General features: G+C 37.6%; 1 protein-coding gene across 5 annotated transcripts in view; it reads left to right on the forward strand.

Moving 5' to 3' along the window:
* CEP112 (centrosomal protein 112) overlaps window positions 1–14,738 on the forward strand; it is a 437,815-nt gene that overhangs the window by 316,824 nt on the left and 106,253 nt on the right. The gene's annotated exons all lie outside the window — the stretch shown is intronic.

Consider the following 14,738-nt stretch of genomic DNA (forward strand, 5'->3'; position numbering starts at 1 on the left):
AATTGTTTAAGATCATGGATGCCTGAGGTGTGGTATATAACAGCTGGGGCAAACAATAGGCTAACCCAAAGGCTTAAAATGTAAAACTGGGAAACGAGCTGTCCAAAGGGGCTTTGGTAATCTCCAATATATTACTTGGAATCTAGAATGCCATGTATAGTTGTATGGCCACGTGCACACCCAGGGCCATGTGTATGCCCAGGAAAGATCTGAGAAGATTCTAAACTCTCACCTTTGCCCTGCACAAATAGGAAGAGAAGCCTCTTGAGGCTCTGAACAAATAGGAAGAGAAGGCTAAGGCAGAGTTGCAGTCTGCCATCTTAGTGCTAAAGGTGCTCACCAACATGTACATAGAGGCCCTTGGCAAAAACCAGAAGACATTTAAAGAAACTTCTGTCCAATCATTAGTGCACCACTAATCAAGCAGAGACTTTAGTGACCATTTATGACAGAATACTTACCTTTCAGCATTAGTTCAGAAAAGTCACTAAAAATAGCAACAATGATAAACTCCAGCAACAACAAAAAACTCTGGGGAAGGGAGAGAATCTGATTTCCATAATTGCCACATTATAATATCCAAAATGTACAGTTTTCAGCAAAAGAATTCTGAGACATGCAAAGAAACAAAGTATGGCCTATGTGGAGGGAAAAACGAAATCAATAGAGACTGTCCCTGAGGAACCCCAAATGTTGGACTTAGTAGATAAAGACTTTAAATCAGCTATTTGAGATATGTTCAAAGAAATAAGGAAACTACGTATAAAAAACTAAGTGGAAAGATCAACAGCTGATTTCTCATCCGAAACCATGAAGGTCAGAAGGCAGTGGAATGAAATATTCAAAGCCCTGACAGAAGCCGACTTTAACCAGAATTCTACATCAGGTAAAATCACTTTTTCAGAAAGAAAGGATAAATAAAAAGAGTCACAGGTAAACAAAAACTCAGAGAATTTGTTGATAACAATCCTGCTAGACCAAATGTAGGAGCTGAAGTTATGAAACTCCTAAGAAAAAATATACCATCCATCATCGTGACCTTGGGTTAGGCAGTGGTTTCATAGCTATGACAACAAATACAGAAGCAACAAAAGAGAAAATGAATTGTACTTCATCAAAAGTAAAAACTTTTGTACTTCCAGGAACATAACCACCAAAGATCAAAAAGACAATCCACAGATGGGGTAAAATATTTGCAAATCATCTCTCTGATGAGGGTTTAGAAGCCCATATAAAGAACTTTTATAACCCAATAATGAAAAGACAGATAATCCAATTTTGAAATGAGCAGTGGGTTTGACTAGATATTTCTCCAAAGAAGGTATATAAATGACCAATAAACGGATTGAAAAGATGCTCAACATTATTTGTCATTTCAGAAATGCAAATCAAACCCACAATGAGATACTACTTTCATATCCACTATGATGGCTGAAATAAAAAAGACAGATGATAAGAGGTGTCAAAAATGTGGACCAATCAAAACCCTCATATTTGCTGGTGGGAATGTGAAATTACAGCCACTTTAGAGAACCATTTGGCAGTTCCTCAAAAAGTTAAACATAACATTACCATAAGATCCAGCAATTCCACTTTTAGGTATCTCCCAAAAGAATTGAAAACATATGTCCATGCAAAAATGTGTACATAAGTGTTCATAGCAGCATTATTCACAATTGTCAAAAAGTGGAAACAACCCAAATGCCCACTAATGATAAATAAACAAAATGTGGTATATTCATACAATGGAATATTATTTGGCGGTAAAAAAGAACGAAGTACCGATTCATGCTATAACATGGATAAACCTTGAAAATATTATGCAAGTGAAAGAAGCCAAACACAAAAGGCTACACATTGTATGATTCCATTTATATGAAATGTTCATAGACAAATCCCTAAGGACAGAAAGTAGACTGGAAGTTTCCAGGGGCTGAGGGGAGGGGGAAATGGAGAATGACAGCTAATGATACAAGGTTTCCTTTTGGCTGATAAAATATTCTGGGATTAGGTGATTGCACAACTTTGTGAATATCCTAAAAACTGCTGAACTGTGTACTTTAGAAGGATGAGTAAGATAGTAAATGAATTATATATCAATTTTAAAAAGAGCATGGATTATGAAAAAAACAATAATACTGAGAAAGGAAAGTGTCAAGAGGTGGGAGAACTCATGAGAGATTGATTTCACACCCACCCAAGGATAAGTTTCTCATCCCCGGCTTCTGAGGAATTATTTATGATTCACCCGTAGTTAGATCGCTCAATACATCTTTCATTTGTTCCAGTTGCACTCTGAAAAATGTGCCTAATTAAACATCTTTAAACAAGGAATTACTATAGGGAAACCCATTTGTGAATGTGTTAGTACTTGGGTGAAAGATAGATGGTAGAAAAGTGCATAGAGTTGAAAATGCTATTATTTCCTTTTGTTTCATTTTGTGATTTTCCCTAATGCAGCTTTCTCCTTCAGAAAGAGGCACGAGGCTAAGAGAGCCATGGTTCATTTCCTTTGTCTCTCCAGTTACTGTCATCTCATTCGGACTTTGAACAGAAGCCCTCACCCATTGGCAGCAGTTCTCTTTGACTATGGCCACAGTTATCTGCTCTGCTTTTCTGGTTCATTCTACACGGTCCCAGGCGAGCCATCTTCTCAACAATAGTTTTACTAATTTCACTTGCTGCTCACAAACCTTGACTGCATCCCACTGCCTCCAGAATAAAATCCAAATTCTTTGGCCTCAGATTCCTTGATTTGGCCAAAACCCTGAATTTTTGGCTCTGAAGTCAGAAGTGAGTGGGAGACAAACAGGAGAATAACGAGTATGTCTGGGTGAAGTGGAGGGGTTAGCATATTGGGAAATTATATCAGGGGTAGTAGCAACTTTTTGTCTAAGCTGTCAAGGACGTGGCATTTCTCATTGGTAGAAATTTCTAAAGATCTGTTGGCAGCCACAAGTTTTATTTCAAATGTAAGGAATGAAAGAAAACAAATCTTTTTTAAGGAAATTGTGCATAGAAAACATTTCCTCTTTATTTCACCTCAAAACAAAAGGGAGTAACACTGGAGAATTAAATACTGCACTCAAATTTAAACTGAAAAACAAGTGGAAGGGCACAACTTTTGAGCCTATCTTGAGTGAAAACATTTCTATTATACCTTTGATCTTCAAGGAGATTTAAAAATTTAGTTTCTACCTGTTCGGCTAGTAAATTATTGAGTTCACATCTTCTGTTTTTGTTTTGTTTTGTTTTAAAAATTCTCTGAAGGTGTGTGGCCATTTTAAAAAATTAAGAGCCCACTAAAGCACTCCAGAACAAAGTCTGGTTCATGATATATTTGTACATAGAGTTTTATTTGTTCTATATTTTTGGGTGAATTGAAAACCATAGTCATGTAGTTCATTAGAAAAAGCACTTCAAGGGTTTTAGTACCTTTAGATTTTGAATCAATTAACTATAACCTTTGCAAACAAGAGACAGTAAAAATTCCTGGAAGTTTTCCAAGTTCTGTTGTGAGATTATGGTACTGGAGATTCATGTTCGTGACAACTGACCAGTATTAAGCATGTTAAGAAGCTGGTTTAGAGTGTGAGCAAAGTTATGTGCAAATCTAAATGAAATTTAATAATGGATAGAACATAGGATAATATTAAATGCCCTTCAGAACCTGGGTCTGCTATGGATTTAGTCTGTGTGAGTCCAGTAATCTACACTGGAGCAACATTGAGTTTTTGGACATGCAAAGTGGGGAATCAGATTGTGATCCACAGTGGATTTCAACAAGTTAGATGCACCTTGTGGATGGTTTCACAAGAAGTGCTTGAATACTCTTGGAAGTTAGCTGACTAGCCAGCCTTTCCAAGCAATACCCCAATCTAGATAAGAATGTTTCATTCAAATGTCTATGAGAAGACATTAAGTTTCAAATTTGAATATATAATATATAATTTACCTTGTATAACCAAATGTCCTGGAGAGGTGATAAGGAGGTGAATCCCCATGGATTGTGTCACAGGCTGACAAATACCTAAAGATCCAAGAGGTAGGAGTCTGGGGGCATTTTATTGAGAAGCACAGTCCTGGAAAACCAGTGAGATTCCAGAAGAAACTTGGAGCTCTGCCAACCCTGCCAGACCCCAGTGCTGAGGCTCCATATTCACACACCACCCAGTTGTCTCCAAGGAGCTAGACAAGTGAGCTGTTAACATCTCCCTCTTTTCCCACTTTGGCCAGGAGTATGAGAGACCCTCAGACCCATCACCATCCCACAGCAAGAACCACCATGACCCTCTACAAAGCAGGCTCAAGAATCCTGGAAATTTTGAGTTGAAAGAGACCTAAGGGCTGTCTGGTCTGACATTTCCATCCCTGGATGCAGACCGATGTTCAGGGAGAGGGAATTTTAGAGAAACTTCTGCCCTAGCGATTTCAAAGACAAGTCTTCATTTCAATAATTATATATATGGTGCCTAATTAGCTAATCTATGCTTTTTCTATATCATAACCAACTACAGATTTACTTTTTTTAGAGTCTCCTACTTTCCCACGTTTGTGTCTCTTCACTTACTTCAGATTCAATGGAGAAATGTAGTCCTTTTCTTTGAGGAAGGAACATCAGTAGTGACTAGTCCTGCATTGTGTTAATGAGAACAAAGGCAAAATGTTCCAAAATTACTTGCTTGCAGCTACAAAGCACATTGAGGGAATAAAAATTTCCTTCATTAAATACGTGAGGAAGAAAAAAGAATTGTTTGAAGTTCTTATGATCAGCTTGTATCGGCTTCATTGTAAACTGATACTAAAGAGTCCCCATTATGATCTGTATATTTTGGTGCCAGAGGTTTTTTTTCTTATGCTGAATTATTAAGGTCTGTCAGCTACTGGGCTGTCATATAGAGATATAGTAAATCACATTATATTTTGTCATGGATTACACAGAGCAATAAATTTGGGAATAAAGATCAAAGTAGTTCCACAATCACATCTGAGTGTAGGAGGGATGTTTAACTTGTAGGAAACTGATTTAGGTGAAGCTGTTGCGGTCCTTGTGTGAATTCGAAATGAATTTGGATATTTGGTTGAAAATGAGTGAGGATCAAATCCCAAAATGACTTTGAGTTTTTGTATTTAGTTCAGAGAGGTTAATGCTAACACCTAGCTGCATGGCTTGAATTAGACAAATACGAGCTGAGAGTGGAAAGCTCTGTGAAAACTCTATTTATGTATTTTAATTGCTTTCATGACCAAACAGTGTATTCCTCTCTGTCTTTATTTGGGGTGTTGGGGGACAACGCAATTAGTTAAATGCTCTGGTAGTAATGCTGTCTGACTCCTTGGAGCTGACTGTTTGCTTTTCGGGTTTTTAAAGCCATTAAAAGTAAGCCAGCTTAAGATCACTGAGCAACGTTGATTATTTAGATCTTGATGGTGATTATCTTTGTTCTGTGTTACCACAGCAACTCTTTGGGGGTTATCAAAGTTGATGATATTCATTTATTTAAAACAACCAGCCTCAACTTGTTGGGTTCTTTTCAAAGAAAAGTCACAATAGAAATGAGATAATATAGCAGTAGTGTAAGCAGAAATTATGTGCTTTATAAATTATTGTTTTTTATTTAGGAAAGTGCTCTCAGTCATATCCTCAATTAGCTGGAGCAGTGGTTCCCAAACTTGGCTGATTATTAGAAGCAATGGGAGAGTTTTTAATATAGATTCCTGCTCCCCAGGATCTTGGAGATTCTGATTCAATAGGTTTAGAATCTCAACACTTTTCTCCTCTTACTCTCGTGTCATTTCTCCTACTTTCTCCTTTGTTGTAATCCTGTCTGGGGAAATATTTCTCAGTGCTGTAGCCTATTCACAGATATTTAAGCTATGCAAAATTGTTTCTTAAGATTTTGGTTCCTTGCTTTATTTTTATTAGTCTATCATCATCCTTTTATTAATTTTAATTGATTTCATTAATTAAATTTAATTTTCCTTTCACGAAATCTAGGAGGTTTACACTAATGCTATAGTAAATCAGTCTGACGTCTGACATAAACAAATCATCCCCAAAAGGTAATATGTGGATTACGACCTCTCCATTCCAGAAGGCATCAGAATAAAGTGTAATTGGGATATAGAAAGGATGGCTTGTGGTGCTGATTTTGGTCCAAAAGGAAATAAAAAGCCAGTTGGTGAGTGCGTGCATCAGGTATCTCCCCAAGAGAGCCTTCAACCAAGATGGAAGGTTTAGCAGTGATGCTGCAAAGGCCTACTTGGAAGAAATTGAACAGTTTGAAGAACTCAGCATCTGTAAGGGGGTAGGGGGCACCCTTCAACAGTAGATCATGGAGATTTGACTTATAGGCCTCAGGCTCTTCTAACACACTTCTTCTCATGTCTTCTGATGATGCTGTGATGCCCCATAAATCTAATGCTCCCAGATTGGAGCCACTATTTTGGAGCATCTCCACAAAAAACCAAAGGCAAGTAGAGCTTTCAGAGAATGACCTGAGCCCATATGTTTGCTACTGCTTCTGTGCAAGGGATCAGAGGAGCCAGCCATACTACTTCATATCCACTAGGATGGCTACAATCAAAAAGAGAGAAAATAGCAAATTTTAGCAAGGATGCGGAAAAATTAGAACCCTCATACTTTGCTGGTGGGAATGAAAATTGGTGCAGCCACTTAGGAAAATAGGCAGTTCCTTAAAAAGTTTAACATAGAGTTACCATATGACCTAGCAATTCTTCTACCGAGAAGCTTGAGACCTGCAAATAGAAGCTCCATGATCTTCTGTTGAAGGATGAACATCATTGAAAATATATTTCCCCTCCAAAAAACATGTATAAGAATGTTTACAGCAACATTATTTGTAATAGCCAAGAAGTAGAAACAACTCAAATGTTTATCAACTGATGGATGGATAAACAGAATGTGGTGTATCCATACAATGGAATATATTATTTGACAGTGAAAAGGAATGAAGTGCTAATCTATGCTGCAAACATAGATGAACCTTGAAGACGTGCTACTTGAAAGAAGCCAGTCACGAAGGGCTGCATGCTGTGTGACTCCATTTATATGAAATGTCCAAGAATAGGAAAATCTATAGAGAGACACAAATGAGATTGGGGGAGGGGGAAATGGGAAGTAACTGCTTCCCTCCCAAAGGGTGTGGGGTTTCTTTTCTTTTTTTAACATTTATTTATTTTAAAGAAAAAAAGAGCACAAGCTGGGGAAGGAGCAGAGGGAGAAGGAGATGTTGAGCAGGACTCCATGCTAAGTAGAGATTCCTGACACGGGGCTCTCTTCCAGGACCCCGCGGTCCTGACCTGAGCCAAAATCAAGAGTTGGACGCTCAACCAGCTGAGCCACCCAGGCGCCCCTGGTGTGGGGTTTCTTTTTGAGGTGATGAAAATGTTCTGGAAGTTGATAATGGTGATAGATATACAGCTCTCTGAATATAATAAAAACCACAGAACTGTACAGATTAAAAGTGTGAACTTCATGCTATGTGAATTATGTCTTACTAAATCTGTTATTAAACATAGGAAGTCTGACAATGCTAAGTAGGGTTGAAAGTGTGGAACAAAAAGAACTCTTAGACACTGGTGAGACTCTAAAATGTTGGTGGCATTATCCTTTAGAGTTGAACATTTGATTTATGAACCATCAGTTGAGCTCTTTAGCATCTGCCCTAGGAACTCACAAATATGCACCAGAAGGCATGTTTAGGAATGCTCATAGCGGCATGGTTCGTGGAAGAAAAAACGAAAAGTACAAAAATGCCTTTTAATGAGAATGAATGATTTTGATCTGTTCACACAATTGAATATTCTCAAGCAGTGACTGTGAAGGAGCTATAGCTTCAAATGAAACATCATGAATGCATTTCTTAAAAAACGTGTGAGAAACAGCAAGTTTCAGGAAATTATACAGAGCATGATTATGTTTATATAAAGCTAAAACCAGTTGTCAGAGATACTTCCATATGTAGTATTTTAAAGCAAGGCAATAAATAAAATTTAAGATGGTGGTTAATTCTTGGGAGGAGTTAGAGGATGCAGGGGTGGAAAGAATCTCTGGCACTAGCAAAGCTAGATGTTCAGTGGTATGGCTGTTGTAGGAGGGTTCTTTATCATCTTTCATAAACGTGCAGAATATTCTTTTGCATGTGTCAATTATATAATTTAAGCAGTTACAAATAAAAATTATTAGTAATGTCAAAAGCAGCAGAGCACCCCATTTTTGGGGACATGTCAGGGGAAAAAATTGCTTCCCCAGTAAAGAATCTGAGACAGCAGTTATTTTCAAGGACCCAAAGAGAAAGGAGGAACAAGAAAGAGTAACAAGAATTGACTGCAAAAGACCGATTTTGACAGCTGACTTTTCTAATAGCCTGATCCTACAGTTTTGTAAGCTCGGCTCTCTAGTAAAGTAACTTCTGTCTCGTTTCCACTTTATCCATCAAAAAATTCAGACATGCCTTCGACCTCAACATTACTCAGCTCGATCCCCTCCAAGATCTCAGCCCATCAGGTTATCCTTTTGATCGCTGGCGCCTTACCTTTTATTTTTCCCGTCCCCTCACGCATAAAGAACCTGGTCTTTATCCTCATTCCAGTGCTTACTCACCACTCTCTGATCCCTTGCCATCTTGAACTTCCACCATTCCTATGTTGCTAAACCTCAGTCCTACTTAATCTTTATTGTCCACTTTATCTGCACATTATAAAATAATGCCAGGGAAAGTTCAATAATTTGCCCATGGTCACACCACCCAGGTTGGTTTAATTTCAAAGCTTGTGCTCTTAACCACCGTGCTCTACTGCTTACCATTTGGCAACAGTTGTTGGGATAGTCAAAGTAACTTGAGTTGATGAAAAGACGGTTGAAGTAGCTTTGAGGGTCTGGGTGATGGGAAGTTCACCTACACAGCAACAAAACCAACTGAAGACATCATGTGTGCAGACAGAGTGGGGGATAAGACATGGTTTTGGGGGGGTTTTAAAGATTTTATTTGCTTGAGAGAGAGCACGAGCACAGGGGGAGGGGCAGAAAGAGGGAGAAGCAGGCTCCCTGCTGAGCAAGGAGTCCGATGCAGGGCTCTTAACCAACTGAGCCACCCAGGCACCCCAGGACATGTTTTATATAGGCATCATACTCATTGTTGTCAAACATTTTGAATATTATTTTTAAATAAATCAGTATGGTAAAAAAGTAAGCTAAAAATAAAAATAAATTGGTATGGTTTTTCTGTCTCAGTATAGATGACCCTGGGAAGCTGGATAAGCTCTAAGTCGTCTTTAATTAGGAAGATCTGATGACTAAATCTCAAGAATGTCCTCCCAGTACCTATTCCAAATTTCCAAATTATCCAGTAGAGAAAATAGAGATTTTGTTAAGTATTGAGATTTATATTGAACTGCCTACAAATCTAACATAGCAAGTTCCTGTAAATGCATTATTTCATAAACTTTCCAATTAATATTCATTACATTCTTTTTTCTTATACAAATGAGCCAAAAAGTAGAAAAATTTCCAAAACAATAAGCAAAATAATAATGGGATTTATGAGTATGATAAATCAGGACTTCTCTAGCTCCCAGATTCAAAGCTTATTTGAAGTAATTTATTACTTGACCAACAATTCAATTAACATCATTTGGTCATTGGACAATATCATCATGTTTTGATATCTAAAGTCATATATTTGAGATAGATCTTCTATCTGCTTCCTAAAAGTATTATACCAACAAATGTGCCACTCCTATGTAAGTATATTAAGTAAATTTAAAATGTATATTAAATTTGTTAAATACAGTAGTCATTTTTCTTTAACTTTTGTCAAATCATGCAACCTTAGATTTTGGTGTAAAGCATAACAGTAACAAAGGCATAAAAATATTTTAGAAGGTAGAGATTCTTAAAAAAATTAATTGGCCCCATTTACATTTGGTCTTTGATGATAAATTCTTTTTTGCACATCAGAGAATAGTTGCTTCTTCCCTAGAGCAAAGTAAAGTGTTTTTTTTCTACTTCATTCTCTTAAAGTTTGTATTTCTGCCCAAGTAATAAATGAGTTTCAGTTTCTGCTTCAGAGCATTCCTCGGAGGGCGAGCTTTTGAAATATGATTAGATCTTAATTCTTTAACTATTTCCATAAGCTTGTTTCACAGTTTGCTTGCTTATTCAGTGAGTGGGGTGGAAATTCATGTAAATCTTACGTGATCATTTATGGGTGTTAGCCACATAAATACCTGTGTTGCAATGGCAAGAAAATTAGTACTTCTGAATTACAGTGACGGCAGAAAATCACTGTCCCATGTTATTCTATAGGTTATCTGTCATTAAATGCACATTATTTAACGTAGACAGAGAATGTATTCAATACTAATTGGGCATAGTCAGATATAGGGCCTAATGCAGGAATATGGGCACTTTTTCTGAGAATGGATCCACTGATATTTACTGAGAACTCAAGAAATAGTGATATTGATAATGATACCACAGCCCTTTTCCAAACTGTCTGGTTTCTTTCTTCCTTTAGGGAGGATGTGGCTTCTCCCTGGAATTCTTACAAAATAGTTAGGCAGTGACAAAAGCAAAGCAAAGCACTTGGAGTTCCTAATTATCGATTCTGGTTCTGGGTAAAGCAACTGTATAAAATGACTTAATCATTTTTTTAGAAATGAATTATACCTGAAGAGTCACTCAGTATGGAGCACTGACATCTGCAGGTCAAATGTTAATTCAGGCTTGGAAGGAGGGAATCTAGGCCTCATGCTCCAGCCCACTCCCCGCATCCACGGTATCGGGCCTGTCGTCTGTCTTCCGATTGCTGCCATTCCTCTCGTGGACCTCTCCTTCCTGGAGGGGAAGCATGATGGCAAGAGGGATCTGAGCCAAATGCCACCAAAGTCTCACCCCAGCCCTTAATAGTGATAGACATGAAATGGTACAAATCCCAGGTCCTAAACTCAGATGTGCTTATTTTGCTATAATCCCAGTTTCTGTTTTGAGTCACCACTTGGCTGCATGGCAAAAACTTGGTATGTGTCCTCAGTCACCTGAGACCTCCATCAGTCTCCCCCTTCCCCAGGATAGCATGTGAGCGCAAGGGCTCTATCATGCCATGGTGTGGTGGATGAGACATGGAGCCCTCTGATCCTGGGTATGACCCATCCACGAAGGCATCCACTGAGACATCTGTGGCCCTCATGAATCTTCAGTAGTCAGTTGATCTGGGTCACTTCTCTGTAACCCCTCCTTTCTCTTTGAAAGCCCCTCGGGCCTTGCATTCTCAGTGCTATATCCATGCTGCTCTTAGACACCCAGGAGGTTTTATAATCTTGCCTTTTGTCAGGGAGAGGTGCGAATGCACAGGAAACTGGGTACAGCAGTCTTGCCAGCCTGCTTAGACACACACGCCACACAGCTCATTTCTGCTATGGCTCTAGTGTACGTGCCGGTGTGGCTAAGAACTCGAGGTCACATGGCCCCTTGCCTCTGTCTGGCATGTGAGCGCAGCCCCCTCTGCAATTAGAGTCGGGGGGAGGGGTCCGTGTGTTCCCCATCCTTCAGGCTTGGCCCAGAGAATATGACAAGAAACGGGGCCTTTTCTCAAGAACAGACTCATGGATAAACATTTTCCCCTTCACTTCAGACGATGTCTCATTTCCCCCACTAGAGAATCATCTTTAGTCTGGATGGGGGAAGCAGTAGGGCAAGCAGACCAGAGTAAGACCCACTGTGACTGATACACTTTTATGCCCTTAGTTGAGTCCCACTGGAGCAGGTTATAGAGTCAAAAGCCAAACACTACCTCCTTTGTTTCCTCTGTACTTCTGCTGTGTCATCCCGTTGGTGAAGTAGTAAGGGTGGCCTCCCAAGCTGGGATGGGTTGGAGAATGGAAGAGAACACCAGCTTTAGGACTTCAGAAATAGCCTGGTACATGCAAGTATGTTATACATAAAAATCACGAAGATGTGAACACTGTTACTCTGGATGATAGATTACAAGAAATTTTATATGTGTATTATTTAACGAAACAAAATGAATTTTATATGTGTATTATATAAATTTTATACATTATAACTATTACTTAAAATATATTACTAAATATTAAAATATTAATATGTGCATTATTAAAATAGATTATTAAATGTACACTGTCATGTATTAATATATGTATTTTAAAATATACTAAACTATTAACATATATTATTTAAAATATATTTATATATTTTATATGTAATTTTTATACATTCATAGTTTTGCACCTGTCACTCCTTCCATTTGGAATTTTCTTCTTTCTTTCAGTCAGTTGATTCCTATTCATTCTGAGCTGATAACCTCACGCAAGTTTTTCATCTTTCTCTCTCTCAGTTTCGCAGCCTATAAATGAGGATAATAATCGTGGCTACCTCACAAAGTTTTGGGGAGGGTTAGATCTGTTAATATGTGTAAAGCATTTCAACCATATGTGTCAGTAGAGTAAGAGCAAAATAAATACTGGTCATTGTTTTGTTGTTGCTATCATCATCATCATTATATCCATCATCATTAGCCTTTAATACTTGCCTCCTCCAAAAGCCTTCCCTGGTGTGAGGTGTCTCATGGTTTTTCCCTAATAACACCCTGTGCGTGGCTCTCCCATGACATTTGTGCTGTATTTTATTGACCCACTTATTTGTGTCCTCCCCAACTGCAGTAGATAGTTTACCTCTTTAAACGTAGACTGTCTGACACCGAGGAGGTACTCAAAGTAAATGTTCGTAACACCATCGCAGGGATATAGCAGGGTTTCAGGGTGGGCTGTGTGTGTGTGTGTGTGTGTGTGTGTGTGTGTGTGTGTGTGTGTGTGTGTGTGAAATTAGCCTGTTAACAGTCACCTGGAAATGAGTCAATGTAGAAGAAAATATTGGTAATGTGAAAGGAAAGGAGACTGGGGTATCAGACTCCTGATGGTGGTAAGAGGTGGAATCCTCGTTTTGGTGGAGAAACAATGCTCCCTTAAGTTATCGTGACATAATTTCTGCATATTCTATTTTCTGAAAGAGTTTATGTGGAGTTGATATTATTTCTTCCATAGATGTTTGATAGAATTCACTGGTGAAGCTGCTTGGGCTTCAGTATAGTGTGTGTGTGTGTGTGTGTGTGTGCGCGCACGCGCATGTACATGTTTAATACTTATAGGGATGTATGACTCTTTGAGTTCTTATTCTTGCCTTACTTTTGGTAATTTGTATCATTTAAGAGACCTTTGTGTTTTGCCTAATTTTTCAGAAAATTTTGGCAATATGTTATTCATAGTATTTCCTTATTGCCCTATTAATCTCTGTGGGTTCTGATAGTCATGTCCCTTTTCTCATTCCTGATATTGGTTAATTTGTATCTTCTCTCAGTTGTTTCTGGTTGGTCTACCTAGAGATTTATTGATTTTTTTTTTTTTTTTATCTCAGGGAACCAGCTTTTGGTTTCACTGATTTTCTTACTGTTTTTGTTTTCTATTTCATTGATTTCTATTCTGGCATTTATTATTTTCTTTATTTTGCTTATTTTGTCTTTAATTTGCTATTCTTTTTCAAGTTTCTTTAGGGGAAGCTTATATCAGTACCACTTATTTTAAATTTTCCTCTTGTGCTAGTAAAGTAATTCAAAGCTAGGGATGCCTGGTGTGACTCAGTTGGTTAAGCATCTGCCTTCGATTCAGGTCATGATCCCAGGGTCCTGGGATCGAGGTCCAAATCGGGCTTCTTGCTCAGCAGGGAGCCTGCTTCTCCCTCTGCCTGCCTCTCTCACTCTCTCATTCTCTCTGACAAATAAATAAATAAAATCTTTTTAAAAAATAATTCAAAGCTAAAAATTTCCCCTAAGCACTGATTTAGCTGCATTCTATAAACACTATGCTTCCATTTTCATTAATTTTTTTAGCCCTTGTAAATTCTTTTTGACCCATAGAAATTAGGTGTATTTTTAATTTTCTAAATATTTTGCGAATAGCAGATACGTATCTATTATCATTTCTAATTTAATTTCACTGTGGTCTGAGAATATACTGTGTGTAATTTTAATCCTTTAAAAATTTATTGAAAGTTGTTGTATGACCCAGAGTATGGTGTCTGATTAATGGTCAAGTTGGTTGACAGCATTTTTCAGATCATCTACATCCTCACTAATTTTCTATCTCCTTTTTTTATTGATTCCTGAGAGAGTAGAGTTGAAATTTCATTAATTTTTGGATTTGCCTATTTCTCCTTTCCATGCTGTCAGTCTTTGCCTCATATATTTTGAAGCTCTTGAAATTAGGTACTACACATTAGGATTGTTCTATCATTTTTATGAATTAAATTTTTATGATTATTGAAATATTCCCCCCTTTTTTTGCTCAGTTTCTTTGTTCTCAAATCTACTTTGATATGAGCGTAGCTACCTCACTTATGATTACCTTTTTCATGGTTCGTCTTTCTTCATCCTTTTACTTTTAACATGTTTAAATATATAGTGTTTATTTTGAAAATATCATGTAGTAACACCTTCTTTTAGATCCAGTCTGACAATCTTTGTCATTTAGATAAATTTTTAAACTATTTATATTTAGTGTAATTTTTGATATTGTTGGGTTTTATTCTATCTTGCTATTTGTTTTCTATTTGTCTCATCTTTTTTTTCTTTTTTCCTCTTTTCATACCTTTTATTGAATTCACTGAGTACTTATTAATATTCCATCTTATTTCTACTATT

This window comes from Zalophus californianus, chromosome 16 (assembly GCF_009762305.2).
Source record: "Zalophus californianus isolate mZalCal1 chromosome 16, mZalCal1.pri.v2, whole genome shotgun sequence".
NCBI lineage: Eukaryota > Metazoa > Chordata > Mammalia > Carnivora > Otariidae > Zalophus > Zalophus californianus.